The sequence below is a fragment of the Triticum aestivum genome, chromosome 3B (genome assembly GCF_018294505.1).
Source record: "Triticum aestivum cultivar Chinese Spring chromosome 3B, IWGSC CS RefSeq v2.1, whole genome shotgun sequence".
In the NCBI taxonomy this organism is placed as follows: domain Eukaryota; kingdom Viridiplantae; phylum Streptophyta; class Magnoliopsida; order Poales; family Poaceae; genus Triticum; species Triticum aestivum.
Window position 1 is genome coordinate 225,917,856 of NC_057801.1, and position 18,135 is coordinate 225,935,990.

Sequence of the window (18,135 nt, forward strand, 5' to 3'; positions counted from 1 at the left end):
CTGATCCCGACACCCCGACCCCGACACCACACCCCGACACACAGACCACGACACCACACCCCGACACCCCGACCCCTACACGACACCCTAACCTCGAAACAGCACCCGGACACCGACATGACATCCCGACCCCCTAAACCTCCCGAAAAGGTGCTCTTTGGTCTTCCAGAGGCCGACGGGGTTATATATTTGTGAATTATTAGTTAGGTCATATAATTGTGTTGATCGGGTAGATTTAAATGTGCAGTTGTTTCATCGCTGCGAGGTTTGGTGTTCGACGACCTCGCCGTGCGTTTGACGAGCTCTGCCCCTTCGTTCGTGGGTGAGCACAAATGACATGTCCTTCTCCCCCATTAATTATTTGCACAAATGACATGAAATTTGGTAGCTAGCTATATATGTGTCTTGAATCATAAGTATGCGTAACCAATATGTGTCTCCCGTTCGAAAGCGTCATAGTTATAAATATGCATGCATTTGCATATTTATAACCTTGATTCTTTCGAATTGTCCAACACTATCCATGGATAGCCCAATTATGTGTAGATTGGATTTGTTTTCCCATATGCTTTGCTCCTGATCCGACGCATAAATTTCGTTGGTGCCTCCCCTGTTGTTCTCCGGGTACACATCCTCTCTGTTTATTGCAGAGACGTGTATCAGGAGAACAGCGGGAAGGTGCTGCCGAAATTTTGCGTCGGATCCGGAGCATAGCATATGGGAAAATGAACCCAATCTACACATACTCGGATGGGATTAGGACCTATCATTACCTATTAGAGTGTAGGTTGCATGGACGTAATAAAATTGACAAAGTAGATCAACTGATGAATTTATACATGGTGAATTATATATATAATTGTTGTGTGTCCAGTAGCTCTGAAAGTCAAGATGAGTGATCGTGCGTGGATGTATACCGGTCACACTGGTCAGAACAAATGGAGCGCTGAATGGTTCACAAAAACCAAGGGGTTTGTGCAAGCCGCATTTGCGAATGGCCAGAGGAAAACTTGGTGCCCCTGTTTCCGATGCGGCAATTGGGAAAAGAGGACAGAGGCTGAAATCGGTAAACACCTGCAGAAGAATGGTTTTACGCCCGATTATACAGTGTGGACATTTCATGGTGAGTCTGCCCAGCGTGACCGAGCTGAGGTGGATCATCGTCGCACCGACGAGCATGGTACCGGGATGGAAAACATGGTGCAAGACTATGATGATGCTCGGGATTCGGACGAGGAGATGGAGGAATCTGCAAAGGCCTTCAATGAAATGTTGGAGTCTTCAAAATGTCCGCTCCACGAGCACACTGAGCTTTGTCAGTTGGATGCCATCTCACAAGTAATGGCTTTGAAGGCTCAGTTCAACTTGGGCAGAGAATGCTATGACGCAACTATGACAGTATTTGGACGCTTTCTACCCAAAGGCCATGTAATGCCTGCAAACCTGTACTAGTCGGACAAAATCCTCCGTGCACTGAAGATGCCCTATGAGAAGATACATGCCTGTGAGAAAGGATGTGCATTATTTAGGCTTGACTATGCGGACTTGAACTATTGTCCCATTTGTAAGTGGTCCAGGTATATTGTGGTAGACAACGGTATGGGTGAGAAGACACAGACCACAATCCCTGTTAGTGTTCTTCGGTATATGCCAATCGTACCAAGACTTCAACGTCTTTTCATGGTCGAAGAGACGGGCAGACAGATGACATGGCACAAAACAGGCAAAAGAACCGAACTAGATGCAGATGGGAAACTGATGATGGTACACACATCGGATGGTGTTGCGTGGAAAAGGTTTGATGAATTACATGCTGACAAAGCGGCAGATCCGAGGCATCCTCGAGTCGGCATCAGCACCGATGGGTTCAGTGTGTTTGGTATGACGGCAGCCCAATATAGTTGTTGGTCCGTATTTGTCTTTCCACTCAATCTCCCCCCGGACAGATTATGCAAAGAAAGAACATTTTCCTGACGTTGATAATTCCAGGGCCCATGCAGCCGCTTAAGGACGAATTGCAAGAAGCCTGGGATAATGGGTTCAAGACATACGACGCCTATAGCAAACGAAACTTCATAATGCGTGTCTGGTACATGTACTCGACGCATGACTTGTCGGCGTATGCGCTATTCGTTGGCTGGTGTGTGCATGGAAGGTTCCCGTGCCCCACATGCAAGGTAGCTCTTGAGTTTCATTGGCTTCAGGCCGGTCGCAAGTTTTCTTGCTTCGGCATGCATAGACAGTTCCTGGATCCTCGCCATAAATTCAGGAAAGACAAGAAGAACTTCATCAGAGGTAGAGTTGTAAAAAACTCTGCACCACCTGCGTTGACAGGCCAACAGACTCTGGATCAGTTAAACGCTCTCGAGCCAGATCCAGAGCATCCAGGGTACTTCAAGGGGTATAATTCTGAGCACGCCTGGACTCACAAAACATGCTTATGGGATCTGCCTTACTTCAAAGACCTCCTTTGCCCACACAACATCGACGTGATGCACACTGAGAAGAATATCGTCGAGGCACTTTTTGGTACATTGTTCGGCATAGATGGGAAGTCAAAGGATAATACTAAGGCTAGAGTCGATCTCGAGGCGCTATGTGATAGGCCGTTACAAAACATGAAAGAACCGAAAGGAAAGCAGAACTAGACGAAGCCAAAGGCATGGTTCAATCTTGGAAGGCTAGCTATGAGGGAAATTATCTTGTGGGTGAAAATGCAGTTGATGTTCCCCGATGGGTATGCAGCGAATCTAAAGAGGGGAGCGAGTCTTGATAAATTGAAGACATTTGGTTTCAAGAGTCATGATTGGCACATATGGATTGAGCGGGTAATGCCGGTGATGTTGCGTGGCTTCATCCCTGAGGATGAATGGCTAGTACTGGCAGAACTCAGCTATTTCTTCCGTGTTCTTTGTGCGAAAGAACTATCGCCTGGCGTGCTAGAAGAAATGGAAGAGTTGGCGCCAGAGTTGATCTGCAAGTTAGAGAAGATCTTTCCACCGGGCTTCTTTAATCCAATGCAGCATTTGATTTTGCATCTCCCGACAGAGGCAAGATTGGGGGGCCCATGCAAAATCGTTGGTGCTACCCAACTGAGAGGATGCATAAGACGCTTCGAGAAAAATGTAAAAATAAACGTAGAATTGAAGCGTCTATGGCTGAGGCATTCATCACTGAGGAGGCGGCAAACTTCGTGACAGCACACTACGAAACCAAAAATCGTCATTTGCATAATCCGAAGCCTCGGTACAATGCTGACGAGCCTAAAAAGGGTGGATCCAACCTCAGCCTATTCAAAGGCAATCTCGCACCAGCCAGTGTTTCAAATCTAGTATCTTTGGATAACGAAGAATGGCGGACCATTTCGTTGTATATCTTCACCAACCTGATAGAAGTGCGGCCGTACATCGAGTAAGTTCTCGGTACATTGTTTCGCAACTTCTATTTCCTTTGAACTGCTCTTATTCCTAGATATTTCATACAGTCGATACGTCGCCCTATTCTCGTATGGAGCGGTGATCCAAAAGGATTCCGTCGAAGAGTATGAGCTTCTCGCAAAGCAAGGAGGCGGCTATCCCGGTTTCATCTCTTGGTTCAAACAAACGGTAAATTCTATTAGACAATTTCATTTCATTCGCTAATTTGTGTGTAATGCAACAATCCTTTCATATTAAACTTGTAGGCTAATTCAGAGTCTATGGACGCCGAATTGAGACAAGTCGCTAATGGTTTTGACTATAAGGTCCGTTCATTTGACAAATACGACATCAACGGGTATCGTTTTCGTACATGTGGCAAAGAGCTATCTTTGGCCGACCAAAAGTCTACAAATTGTTGTGTATCTGCTATTGGCGAAGGAGGTACCGAGTATTATGGGAGAGTTGAAGCAATTTATGAACTTCTATTCTATGGTGAAAACCCACCGAATGTCGTAGTCTTCAAATGTTATTGGTTTCAGCCGAAGGAGACTAGAAGGACTCATGAACATATAGGGCTAGTTGAAATCAACCAAAGCACCCATTTAGATGTTCCTGATGTCTATATTATGGCTCAACAGGCGAACCAAGTATTCTATCTACCCTAGGCCTGCCAAACTAATCCAAATCTAAAAGGTTGGGATGTCGTTTATGAAGTGCCGCCACGTGCTAGACTATCTCCCCCAAAGGAAGAGGATTATGAACCTCACATTAACCCAGACACATATGAAGGAGAATTCTTCCAAGAGACATGTCTTTCCAAAAAGCGTTTCAAGAACCGGTATACTTCACCCCAAAACATTGAAGTAGACAGCAACAGTGAATCCCACATCACCCCAGAGGAGGAACAAGAAGAGCCGGAACAAGAAGAGGTTACTACTGCGGAAGACCTCTCAATGCTTGACCGATTACGTAAAGGTGGCCTTCCACATGTTGATGCCACTGAACCCTATGAGCCCGTCATTGATTATAGTGATGATGATGATTATGCATTTATTTATGATACTGATCGAGATTATTAGTAGTGTCAGGTATTCAATTTTTTTATGTTGTACTTGATGATGATACACTTAAGTGATATACATATTATTATTCATGTCGGTATTTTTTTTATGTTGTACTAATTTCGTTTACTCTTTGTCATGGCAGGTGTTGAAAGATGGAAGGGGAGCCGATTGAGGCCAAGGACAAACGTGCCCAAATTGAAGGTGTGCCACACCATCAAGGTAGCTCCAGCTTATATCAGTTCGGGCGGAATTGGGTAATGTGGTTTGCTTCATGATTAATGCAATTCATTCATGATGCTAGCTTGAGCCCTTTAATTACTAATTTACTTTGTTTCTCTCTTTCAGGCATGCTACAATAAGACGGATAAGGTGCCAGAGGGGTACGACCTGTATGCCATGGCCCACACTGCCTCTTACAAGCAAGTCAAGGGGAAGGCGAGGAAAGGGGAGGAGTTTAACCCGAGCCAGATCCCCTGCAATCTAGAGCAGGTGATGAGGTCCCATGGCTCCATAGCCATTGATCCGGAGATTGCTCCTGAGACCACGGTGAGTTTAATTTGAATGGACGTTACTTGCTAGTCTTAACATTTGAGTGTCATCATGATAACGAAACATTGGAAATGATCTTTGGTGCAGCGTAACTCCACACAAGCATCACACGATCCTTCTCCAGCTACTGGCATGAGCTAGCCCGCTCCCACACCTCCATGATCAAGGTAAGTTTCTCTAGTTTTTTGCTTAACAAATGCATAAAGACCTAGACTTAGCTTTATTTCATCCAATATGCTTACCTTAATGACCTAGAGTTAGCTTCTTTTCCTGCAAAATGACTTAATAAGCTTACCGACCTCCAAAACCAGCCATTTTACCTAAGTTAGCTCTAAAACAATCTATACTTAGCTTTGTTTCCTCCAAAATGACCTAAGTTAGTTATAATATGCTTAGTTAACTAGGTTTGCTCAATAATGACATGTACTTACCTTACTTATGTAAAAAACGGCATAATTAGCTTAGTTAGCTCATAAACGATCCATTTTACCTACATTAGCTCTAAAATGATGCATTTTACCTAAGTTAGCTCATAAACGATCCATTTCACCTAAGTTACCTCACAAACGATGGCGTGCTTCTTCTTCTAGTCTTCTTCTTCTAGTCACCTTTTCCTAACTTTCTTATTTGCCATTTTGCAGATTTCATTCACTTCTCGGAAGCTAGCTTGCTATGGAGTGCTTGTTTTTTATTTCATTCTCTTCTAGTATTCTTCTAATGGTTGCAACTTATGTGTATGCTACAATGGAACTTGCTATCTTGATGAAACTTTGCATTGTAATATGTATGTGCAACCTCCTAATGGTTGCAACTTATGTGTATGTGCAACTTGCTATGTATGAGTGGATGGAACTATATACGTATGTATGATGAAACTTATGTGCTGTTAAATAGCCCTGTGAAATATATCTATATATGTCATATATATTTGTTGTGAAAATTGTTGGATTAAAAAAATAGAAAAAAAGAGACAATATGCAGGCTCTTTGCCGTCTGCCACCGACGGCAAAGGGCTCTTTGCCATCAGCAGCGGACGGCAAAGAGGACACGTGGCAGGCAACTGTGCTTCCTGGGAGGCTGACCTATTTGGTCAGTTTGCCAACAGTGGCTGACGGCAAAGAGGAAAAAAACTTTGCCTACAGCGGCGGACGACAAAGAGGGAAAAAACTTTGCCTACAGCGGCGGACGGCAAAGGCTTGCCGTTAACCACCTGACGGAGTAACAGCGCAAATATTGCCATCAGCATTCTTTGCCATGGACAGCTGATGGCAAAGGACCCTTTGCCGTCAGCCGCCCGAAGCGGACGGCAATGTAGCTCTTTGCCATCCCTTACATTGCCGTCCACTTTTGCCGTCCGTGGCCGACGGCAAAGACCTTTGCCGTCCGCCATCCATGCCTTTGCCGTCCGCCGTGGCAGATGGCAAAGTAGCAGATTCCTGTAGTGTATGTGTTACATTGCTAGCATATTTCATGTGCTGACCCATTTCGGGCTGCAACATTTCATGTTGCAGACTTTTCAGACGACGAGTAAGGTGCCATAGGTCGTTATCGTTCAGTCAGCTATGCCGTTGGAGTTGATGGACTTACTTTATCTTCCAAGCCTTTTGCTGTTATCGTTTTTAGATGGCCTTAAGCCATATTATTGTAATAAGTTCTCTTTTGAGACATTCGATGTAATAAGTGTGTGATTGAAACTCTGTTATAAATCCTCAAGTACTATGCTTGTCAGCATTACCGATCCAGGGATGACACTGATGCATAGAGACTAGACTGTTTGAGGTCTGGTCGCTACAAGATGGTATTAGAGCACACGCTGACTGTAGGACACGACCACTAAGTTAAAACCATAGATCACTACTCTCTTCTCATTTCTGACTCCTCTACTTTTCTACTCTATAGGATGGTGAACGTAAGGAACAAGTTTACACAGCCGGATGAAGATACACCTTTTGGACGACACTTGAAGGAAGTTACTAGGTACCTGAACATTGGAAAACCAAGCTTCACCGGGACCTACATCGCCACTTTACCAGAAGAGGAGCGTTGGATGATTCAAGTTCAAGTTCCAGGAAGGACGTTCATGCCAGTCACCGAGCCCATATAGTTTTCCTTTGATGCACCAACCTGGATTATAGGAAAGAGCATGGCAGCCCACATCACCATGGGACGCATTGGAGAATTTTACCACAAGGATCTCAAGGATACTATCTACCAGATTTGTGGGCGCCGATATGAGCAATGGGAGATGATCAGCACCAGGAGGGATAGGTCCATTGCAGCTTTCATCCAGGAGTTAAACCAGCACATTCGTCACCAGGAGAACCAGATGTGGGCAGGCATGATAGATCTGAACAAGGAAATGACAAGGATCATGGAGCTGGAGGAAGAACTCAAGTCTACACACGATGGATATGAGGAGGAAATGACGATACTTGTGGAGAAGAATGATGATCTGACAAGGAAGCTAGGAGTATTCATGGGAGACCTCGCGCCAGGAGGCGATGACGATGATTCCAAGGACATTCGTTCGGAGGACTACATCATCATCGACGACACCGACTCGGACCCCGACGATAGTGATGATGACTATGTTGATGAAGCTAGAGCATATATCATGGAGTCTTCCATCGATTAAAGACTTCTAGTCAACCACCATATCAGTAGTAGTATTCCCCATGTATATAGTATAGTCCGAGCACTTTTGTAACGATAGTTAGATTGATTGTATGCCCTTGTTTGAATTGATTGAAGTGATATGTTTGTGTTTGTCTCATGTGCATATGGGTAGTGTTTTCCCTTTAGACCTCATTCTATTATGTTTTCTCACCTTTTCTAAACCCATTAGATGCCTCCGAGACGTGACAATGGATTTGCTTTCCCACCGGAGCTCACTCAGTTTATCCAGCAGCAAAATACCTTGATGCAGCTACTAGTCCAGAATCAGAACTAGGGGAACAACAACAACAACAACAACAACCCACCCACCACCACCACCTGTTGATCACTTAGCCCATTTTCTAAGGCTGAATCCGCCGGTGTTCTCTAGTAGCACCGAGCTGATTGTTGCAGATGATTGGCTCCGCAAGATTGGAAGGGAGCTGACCACTGCAGGATGCACAGATGCGGAGAGAGTGCGTTTTGGCGCACGTCAGCTTGATGGACCCTCAGCATCATGGTGGCAGAATTTCACAGCCACTTACCCCATTAACACTATTACATGGGACCAGTTTCAGCAGGCTTTCTGCACTGCCCATGTCTCAGCAGGAGCTATGGCCATGAAGAAGCGTGAGTTTCGCAACTTGCGCCAAGGAGGACGCACAGTGGGCCAATATGTGGATGAGTTTAGTAAGTTAGCACGTTATGCCCCAGATGACGTTGCTACAGATGCCGCTAGGCAGGAGAAGTTTCTGGAAGGACTGAATGACGAGCCGAGCATGTAGTTGATGATGTCAACCTTCAACAACTACCAGGAGTTGGTAGATAGAGCTCTCATGATTGAAGGGAAGTAGCAGCAGATAGACAACCGCAAGAGGAAGTATGGACAAGGGAAGTACAACTCAGGAGCTCAACAGAGGCCTCGTTTTACCCCGAACTCGGGAGGACACATTCACCACAACCATGGAGGCCATAATTCCAATGGAGGAAGTTCGCATAACCATAGTGGCCCCAAGAATGGGAATGGGAATGGAGGAAGTAATGGCCAGAACCGTTCCAACCCAGCAACGCCCGCCAAGAAGGATCTAAGTCACATTACTTGTTTCAAGTGCGGGAAGAATGGACGTTACACCACGGAGTGTTCTGAAGCAAAGAATGGAAATGGCAATGGAAGCTCTGGGAAAAAGCCCAACCCTTTCAACAGGGGACAAGTGAACCACGTCAGCGTGGAGGAGGTTGAAGCGCAACTCGATGCAGTTATAGGTAAGTTTTTGGTTAAGTCATTTACTGCAATCGTTCTTTTGATACTGGTGCATCGCATTCATACCTATCAAGGGAATTTGTGGATAAGGATAACCTACCAAGCCAAGCCCTTAGGTCACCCATGTTAGTAACCTCGCCAGGAGCAGAGTATATGGCCAGCCTATGGTGTGACCGGTTACCATTAAGGATTGGTAACTACGTGTTCCCCTCAGACCTAATAGTATTGGAATCACAAGGATTGGATGTAATATTAGGCATGGATTGGTTATCAAAGTATGGAGGGAACATTGACTGCGCCAGTAAGTCGATTATGCTCACCACCCTAGAAGGAAGAAGGATTAAGTATGTATGCCGGCATGTGCCGAAGAGGACTCAAGTGAATTCCTTATCAGGAGTTGTACAGGAGGAAGTACTAGTGGTGAAGGATTTCCCTGATGTATTTCCAGAGGAGTTGCCAGGCATGCCACCGGATAGAGACATTGAGTTTCTGATTGAGCTTTTGTCAGGCACAGGGCCAATATTTAAGAGACCGTATCGGATGCCCGCCCAGGATTTGGAGGAAATTAAGAAGAAGATTAAGGAGTTACTGGATAAAGGCTATAATCACCCAAGTTCGTCACCTTGGGGATCCCCAGTACTTCTAGTGGAGAAGAAGGATGGGTCATTGAGGATGGTTGTTGATTATCGTGCGCTGAATGAAGTGACGATCAAGAACAAGTACCCACTGCTGATGATCAATGATTTTTTGACTAGTTGCAAGGACCTAAAGTATTTTCCAAGATCGATCTTTGATCAGGATACCACCAGCTGAAGATTCGAGAGCAGGATATACCTAAGACAGCTTTTACCACAAGGTACGAGCTATATGAGTATACCGTCTTGTCATTTGGTCTGACTAACGCACCTGCATATTTCATGAACATGATGAACAAGGTGTTTATGGAGTTTTTGGATAAGTTCGTCGTGGTGTTCATTGATGATATATTGGTCTACTCAAAGAATGAAGAGGAGCATAAGGAGCATTTGCGTTTGGTTCTCGAGAAGCTCAGAGAACATCAGTTATATGCCAAGTTCAACAAGTGTGAGTTTTGGTTGAAGGAAGTTGGATTCCTCGGACATGTTATATCCGGAGAAGGAATAGCAGTAGACCCCACCAAGGTTGTCACTATGACTAAATGGGTAGCACCCACGTGGTTGGAGAGATCCGGAGTTTCCTTGGACTCGCAGGATACTACAGGAGGTTCATTGAGAATTTCTCTAAGATTGCAAAGCCCATGACAGAGTTGTTGAAGAAGGACACCAAGTTCAATTGGACTGAGGAATGTGAGGCCAGTTTTCAGTAGTTGAAGAAACGTTTGGTTACAGCCCCAGTGTTGATTCTTCCAGATCAACGGAAGGATTATCAAGTGTATTGTGATGCTTCTCGTTGAGGACTTGGAACAATGCTGATGCAGGAGGGAAGAGTTGTTTCATATGCCTCACGACACCTTAAATCTCATGAGCTAAATTATGCTACACATGATTTGGAGTTAGCAGCCGTAGTGCATGCAGTGAAGACATGGAGACATTTTCTCATCGGAAACCACTGTGAGGTGTACACGGATCACAAGAGTTTGAAGTATATCTTCACGTAGAAGGAGTTGAATCTTAGGCAGAGGAGATGGTTGGAGCTCATAAAGGATTATGATATGAAGTTGCACTATCATCCCGAAAAGGCTAACGTAGTAGCTGATGCATTGAGTCGCAAGAGTCATGTCAATACGCTCATGACCGGAGAATGACCTAAGGAGTTAGCAGAGGATCTTCGCGAGCTATGTTTGGAAATAGTTCCAAGAGGTTTATGTAGCAGCATTGGAAATTCAGTCTACCTTGATGGATAAGATCAGGGAAGCTCAGAAGACAGACAAGGAGATTGCCGAGATAAAGGAAAGAATGAGCAAAGGAAAGGCTAAAGGATTTCGTGAAGATGAGCATGATACTTTATGGTTTGAGGATCGCGTATATGTGCCTAATGACCCAGAGATCAGGAAGTTGATTCTAAAGGAGGGCCATGATTCGCCGTATTCGATTCACCTAGGAAATACCTAGATGTATCTGGATTTGAAGGATAGTTTCTGGTGGACCGGAATGAAGAAGGATATTGCTGAGTATCTAGCAGTATGCGATGTATGTCAGAGAGTGAAGGCCGAGCATCAGAAGCCAGCAGTATTGCTACAGCCATTGTCGATACCGCAATGGAAGTGGGACAATCTAGGCATGGATTTTATCACATGATTGCCCAGGACTCATTCCGGCTATGACTCGATATGGGTTGTAGTCGATCGGTTGACGAAGGTAGCTCATTTCATCCCAGAAAGACCACTTACACCAGTGCTAAGTTGGCAAAGATATACATGACCAGGATCGTATGTCTGCATGGAGTTCCGAGGACAATTGTATTAGATAGATAAACCCAGTTTACCTCAAAGTTCTGGAATCAGTTGCATGAAACTTTGGGTACCAGGCTAGAGTTCAGTACAGCCTTTCATCCATAGATAGATGGACAAACTGAGAGAGTCAATCAGATTTTGGAGGACATGTTGAGAGCTTTTGCGCTAGATTATGGATCTAGTTAGGATGACAATTTGGCATATGCAGAGTTCTCTTACAACAACAGTTATCAAGCCAGTTTGAAGATGGCCCCTTTCAAAGCCTTGTGCAGAAGGAGGTGCAGGACACCGTTGCTATGGGATGAAGTTGGAGACTGTCAGTTGTTTGGACCAGATTTGATTAAGGAGTCTGAAGAGAAGGTTAAGTTGATTCGCGATAGACTCAAGGTAACCCAGTCCAGACAGAAGAGTTATGCGGATTCTAAACACAAAGAGACAGTTTACGAAGTCGGAGACAGAATATATCTTCGTGTGTCCCCATTTCGAGGAGTTAAGTGTTTTGGAGTTAAGGGAAAGTTAGCACCACGTTTTGTGGGACCATACAAAGTTTTGGAACGTATGGGAGAAGTTGCTTACAAGCTAGAATTGCCAGAAGGATTGTCACGAGTTCACGATGTGTTCCACGTTTCCTAGTTGAAGAAGTGCCATGCAGAGATGGTTGATTTTCCTCTGAGAGATACAGTGCCGCTGGAAGCGATTCAGCTGGATGGCGATTTGACTTATGAGGATAAACCAGTGAAGATTCTCGAGTTTGCCAGCCGAGTCACACGCAATAAGGTTATTAAGTTTTGCAAAGTTCAGTGGAGCCACCATACCGAGGCTGAGGCCACCTGGGAACAAGAGGAAGACCTATGGAAGGACCACCCACACCTATTTTCTAGCCAACCCGAATCTTGAGGGCGAGATTCATCTTAAGGGGGGTAGGTTTGTAACATCCCAAATTTTCAATTTGGAATGTTATACATAGGTCATCATTGCATATCATATTTTAATGCATTTTTGGTTGATCCTCGAAATTCTAAGCAACTCAAGGACCCACGGAGAGAATTGGGGATATCTTTATTTTCATATTTGAGTTTTTCTCAAATTTTGAAAAGAGGATCATTTGGTTTTAAGTATTTTTCTCTTCGAATATTTCTTTTATGAAGATAAAAGAGAGGGGATAAAACGACTTCTCCAAAATAAAGAAATATTGGAGGAAAAATATTAAAATCAAATAAGAATTTTATTTGGAGTTTTATTGCTATTTTATTTGAATTAGGAAAAAATGTGTTTTTCAATATTGCATTAGAGGCCCAAATAAATGTTCACCTTGTGTGCAATATTATTAGAGGACCGTGAAAATTTATTTTAGGATTTTTGGACTCTGTTTAGTATTTCTTTTATTAGTTTTTTTGCGTCAGGATTATTTTAAAAAAAAGCTAACCGACCTAACCGGGTCGTGCCCGAGCCGGACACTAGCCCAACCGTCCTTTATAAGGGGCCGAGGCCACCCGCCAGCCCAGTCGCCCACCCCCGAAATCCTAGCCCCGCCCGCGCCGCCGCCGCCGCTGCCCCGTCCCGCCGCCGCTGCCCACCGCCGCAGCCCGCTGGAGCAGCCCCGCCGCCATCGACCCCGCCGCCGCCCGCCCACCGAGGTAGCCGCCGCCGCCGGTTTTCCTAGAAAAACTGATCGGTTTTTTTGAAACCCTAGATCTAGTTTTTTTCATATCGGTTCAGTTTTTTGGTTTAGTTAAACAGCGAACGTTCATCCATACGTTCGCTTTAACGAACGTTGTTCGTCCGTTAGCCACAGACAGCGAACGTTCGTTCGTTAGCCTATTCGTCGCATTTTATTTTCCAGGGTATGTTCTGTGATTTTTTTCAATCGTGATTTCTGCCTTGATCTTCATTTTAGTTTATCTTTTCGCTCGTTTATCCAATTCAGGTGAAACAAGCGCCTAGATCTTTGTTTCGAAGCCCTATTTCTGTTTAACCAACTTGAACAAGATTTTGGTACTGTAAAATTTTACTTTAGTCTAGATTAGTGAACCCATCTTGTTTCTTTCGTAGTTTGAGTTTCGTTGCTCCGTTTGATTTGATTCTTTTTGCAAACCGGAGTTCTTCAGTTGAAATTTCTGGTTAGTTCTTTGAGTTTTACCCGTGCTTCTAGTTGAGTGCTTGTGTTTGTTATTGTTTGTTTGAGATAGAATTCCCGGAGTGCGAAGCGTGCTACTATGAGTCTCTAAGTTTTGCTGATCATCAGCAAGGCAAGTAACACTTTGATCATACCTCTTTATTACCCAGTTTTTATGCATTAGTCACAACCCTCAAACATTGCATGGTTAGGATCTGAATAAAATATGGGTTTGGGAAGTAGATGATGAGGTAGAACCTATTGCTTTTTTTATCAAACCTTTGGGAGTTACTTCTACGTTATGCTCAGGATTGCTATGCTATGCTCGTAGACGTGGATTGGGTGAGTGTATGCTTGACAGATGTGAGTATTGTTAGTTAATGGTTAAATTAAGGTGGCAACTTAAATACACATCTGGGTGGATTTTTTGAGGCACCCTGGAGTACCCACTGGTTGTCAGGGCACCTGAAATCCAGTGTTGTCCTAGGATATCCCAGAGTACCCGCGTGATCATCCTACAGTTCGCCACCCAGGCTCAAAGGGATCATAAGATTATTCATGCTAGAAACTTCCGTGTGCAGCCATAAGCCAATATGGGGTCTGGCATAGTTGAGTAAGTTGCGTGAGATCTTGAAGAGGTAGACAAGCAGATGTAGTGGGTTGTAGGTGGTACTATCTACCCAGAGTAGGGAGTTAATGCTTCAGAAAGGCTATGTCTCGATCCTCGGATCATGGATGTGTTCGAGTCTTGTGGGGAAAAGTGCGCAAACCTCTGAAGAGTGTACAAACTAATCATGGTTAGCCGTGTCCCCGGTTATGGACATCTTGAGTATCTGGTTCTTGGATTATCATGTTGATCTCATCACTCTAAATTAATTTGATTGGGTTTAATGACGATGTTTAATTGGGATTGAGTTGGAGGAACCTTCTCAATGTTTAACAACCACTATAATAGTCAAATAAAATTTATTCCTTTTCTTGTAGGGAAAAATTGGCTTTATGCAAAACTGTAACCGTAGAGCTTTCCACCAGCCATATATGCATGTAGTGATAGCATTCATTCTGTTCATTACTCTATGTGTTACATTCCCAGCATATTCCATGTGCTGGCCCGTTTCGGGCTGTAACATTTCATGTTGCAGACTTCTCAGATGACGAGTAAGGTGCCATAGGTCATTGTCGTTCACTCAGCTATGTCGTTGGAGTTCATGGACTCACTTTATCTCCAAGCCTTCCGCTGTTATCGTTTTTAGATGGCCTTAAGCCATATTATTGTAATAAGTTCTCTTTTAAGACATTCGATGTAATAAGTGTGTGATTGAAACTCTGTTATAAATCCTCAAGTACTGTGCGTGTCAGCATTACCGATCCAGGGATGACATTGATGCACAGAGACTAGACTATTTGAGGTCTGGTCGCTACAGTTTATGGTTGACTATTTCCACACATTTCCTTGAAATATCTGCCCGTTCCTTGTAAAAGGCATGAGAATGTACTAAATAGCACGAGGATGGTTTTCCAAACCATTCTTGTGCACCTTTTCATGCACCGATTGTACGAATTTGAATTATTTACTTTAATGCCTAGAAAATGCAAATAATCCCCTAAATATGGTTAATGAGCCCGGAAAAATGTCAAATTTGAACACGTCGCATCTGAGGTAGTATGTTGATCGTTGGAAAAAACTGAATGACAAACTAGGATGGAAATTTGGATTCCCCTTCAATCTTGGTGATTTCCCTCTTGAAAGCATGGAACTTCCTTGGTGATGGTTCAATTTGTGAAGGGCGTGCATGACGACATTAATCAAACCTTCTCAGCTTTTAACCAGCGCACGGTGAGGCCATACCATGATGACACCATGACAGGCGTCACATTTTTCAAGCATGTATTTCATTTTTTCTATAGTTGCTAACCCAGTAAATGATGCGTTTTGGTTGACTATTGCCACGCATTCCCTTGAAATCTCTGCCCATTCCCTGTAAAAGGATTGAGAATTTACTAAATACCACAAGCATGGTTTTTTCAGACAGTTCATGTGCACCTTTTCATGCACCGATTGTTTGAATTTGAATTATGTGGATTAATGCCTAGAATATGAACATAATCCCCTAATATGGTAAATGAGCCTGGAAAAATGCCAAATTTGAGCACATTGCATTCGAGCAGGTATGTTGATTGAAGAAAAAACTGAATGACAAGCTAGGAAGGAAATTTGTATTCCCAGCCCCTTCAATCTTGCTGATTCCCCTCGAAACCATGAAATTTCCTAGATGATGGTTCGATTTATGAATGGCGTGCATGACAACATAACACAAACATTCTCAATCTTTTACGAGGGCATGGTGAGGCCACACATTTCCTTGAAATATCTATCCATTCCATGAAAAGGCATAAGAAATTACTAAATAGCACGACCATGGTTTTCCAGACCGTTCTCGTGCACCTTTTCCGATTGTTTGAATTTGAATTATGTGCATTAATGCCTAGAAAATGCACATAATCCCCTAAATATTTTAAATGAACCCGGAAAAGTGCCAAATTTGAACACGGTGATTAGCAGGGTTTATGTTCATCATAGAAAAAAACTCATGGACAAAGGACAAAGGAAATTTGGATTCTCATTCAATCTCTATCGCACACGATTCATCTCCGTCACCTCTGCGAATCGTGTGTGTTCACTCACACGTGCAAAAGGAAAAAAGAAAACCCTCGCCCCCTTCATCCCCAACCACTCGCCTCAGACTCCCCCGCAACTCTGCACCTCATCAACTTCTATCGCGGCGGCCACCCTAAGCTCGACGGCATTGTTGTCGACGGGCGGAGGTCGCGCTCCAAACGGCACGGGATTTCACCCCTGCCGCTCTCCGCCGCCTATCTGCACTGACATTCTAGACTCTGGTCAACTGGGATTTTCTGTGGAATTGGCCCTGGGATTTTTCTCATGGAGAAGGTAATCAACTTAGAAAAACATTCACTAATCTCTTATCGCAATCCGTCCGTCGTCGTTAATCAACCGACGGAAATCAGTGGAATCATTTTTGTTCTAGCTGATTCGTGGGTGTTCATTCATGTGTCCACAGTGCGAGCACAAATCGGGCAACTGTGGTCGCGGTCAGTCGGAAACAATGTTCTATCTCACCATTCCGGATGACTTCAGGGAGCGCTCGGTATGTTCAATCTCAACCTACCATGGTCGGCATGGCCTAAATATGAGAACATATACCGTTTGTTGCTACATTATCTATATATTTGCATCAAATATTTGTTACATTATCTATTTTTAATTATATACTTTGCTTTCATCTATATATTGATCTATTCTATCAGTTACCCCCACATTTGCATCTTGCTATGTTATTTCAATATATCTAATTTACGATCTTAATTTTCATTTCAAGCAGTACATCCCTTGCTTTGCAAGAACAGGAGTAGAAGGAAATATTGGGCTTTACTTTGTTGATGACTTCCAGGATGTCATATTGACAACGCAGCATGGACATACAATGATGGTTAGCGTAGAACTTGATAAAGATGGTCACTCCTATTTTAATGCGGACCTTTGGAGAAAAATGTCTAAGTGTTATGAACTGAAAGCTGGCAATAAAATTCTAGTGCATCCACCACAACCTGGTCTAACTAACATGGATGTTTACTTCCCCAATGTCATCAGCCGATCAAAGTTTGATCGAGGTTAGTGTCCTTTCAACTTTCTCCATGATGTCATATTTACTTAGCAAAATCGGGGTATTTGTTCTGACTAATTGATCACTATTTAAGCAACCAATTGTGATTTCATTTTCTAACTCCGTTCCTAGGCAGTAGTGAATTCTATTTACCAAATTATGTGCACTATATATTCTTCTTCCATGTTCGGAATAAATAATACCTTTCGACCTTTTAAGCAGGATATGTTGGATGCATAGTGAACGATCTATATGTTACTAAGCGTACCAAATTTCACTGGAAGGACTTGAAGCATGTCATAAACTTTGTTGATAATCTGACAGAGATAGCACAGTGTATGAACGTAGGATTTTGGATGGGATTAATTATACCTATGGTGCACACATTGAACAAGACCAATTGTGTGCACAAAATGCTGGTAAAAAGTCTTATTTGAATGTTGATGCTCATAAACTATATATATCTTCAACGATACGTTATAATTGGTTTTTATTCTACATTTCAACAGAAATTGCCCGCTGTAGCACTTCCTAGTTCGATTTTCCGGTGTGGTCGAATTACACTTGTGCCTGCTAATAACGCCAAAGTGATTACAAGGTATTGCATTTCCTGCAGAAATGGAATCATTCAAATTAACAAGTTCACGCTTGTCGTGGCAATGCATCCATATTGGAAAATTGGAGACACTGTTCTACTCATGCTCTATCAAGGCACAGGAGGGCTCTTCCTTTTCAATGACGAGATGCCGAGTCTCCTTGATCAAACTGCTTCCAGCGGATAGTTATGGTTGTTGGCCCTCAGCCTCTTAAAAGGTGCTAGCTGTTACTATGTTAAGTATGTAGATATGGACCATATGGTTGTTGGCGGTTAGCCTCTTAAAATGTGATAGTTTTTACATTTGAAGTATCTAGATATAGACCATATGGTTGTCAAAACCATGTTACGAAGATCCT